The following is a 481-nucleotide window of genomic DNA, read 5'->3' on the forward strand; positions in this document are numbered from 1 at the left end:
TCTCTCTGAAAGATGTATCAAATGCAATGCTCCCTGAGTTTATTGCAGGGAGCAATAAAGCAATAAATATTATTTTATTGACTTAGAAAAGTTATGCAAAAAAAAAAAAAAAAAAGATTAAAGATCTTACATTTGGAAGACCCCAATAGGGACAGCTGGATGTTGTCGCCATACCCAAGAAGAAATGACTTGTGTGGCCATATGTTATAAAGACGAACCCTAATCTAACAATAACAAATCAAAATATTACAGTATCTATTGATTGAAATAAGGCTCCAAAGGTATCCACATTGTCACAAGCTGGGTTGTTATGATTTATTTATGATTATTTTACTTGTTGAGACCTGCACTTGATGTATTTCATCCATGCAATGTTGTCGACTATATCATGATGGTGATGGGACAAAATGAAAAGTTTGAAACTATGATACCAAATTCTAACTGTGTGTCTCCTTGGTGTTTTGGCCCCCAAGCAGGCGTA

Source organism: Entelurus aequoreus, linkage group LG22 (assembly GCF_033978785.1).
Source record: "Entelurus aequoreus isolate RoL-2023_Sb linkage group LG22, RoL_Eaeq_v1.1, whole genome shotgun sequence".
NCBI classification, from domain to species: Eukaryota; Metazoa; Chordata; class Actinopteri; order Syngnathiformes; family Syngnathidae; genus Entelurus; species Entelurus aequoreus.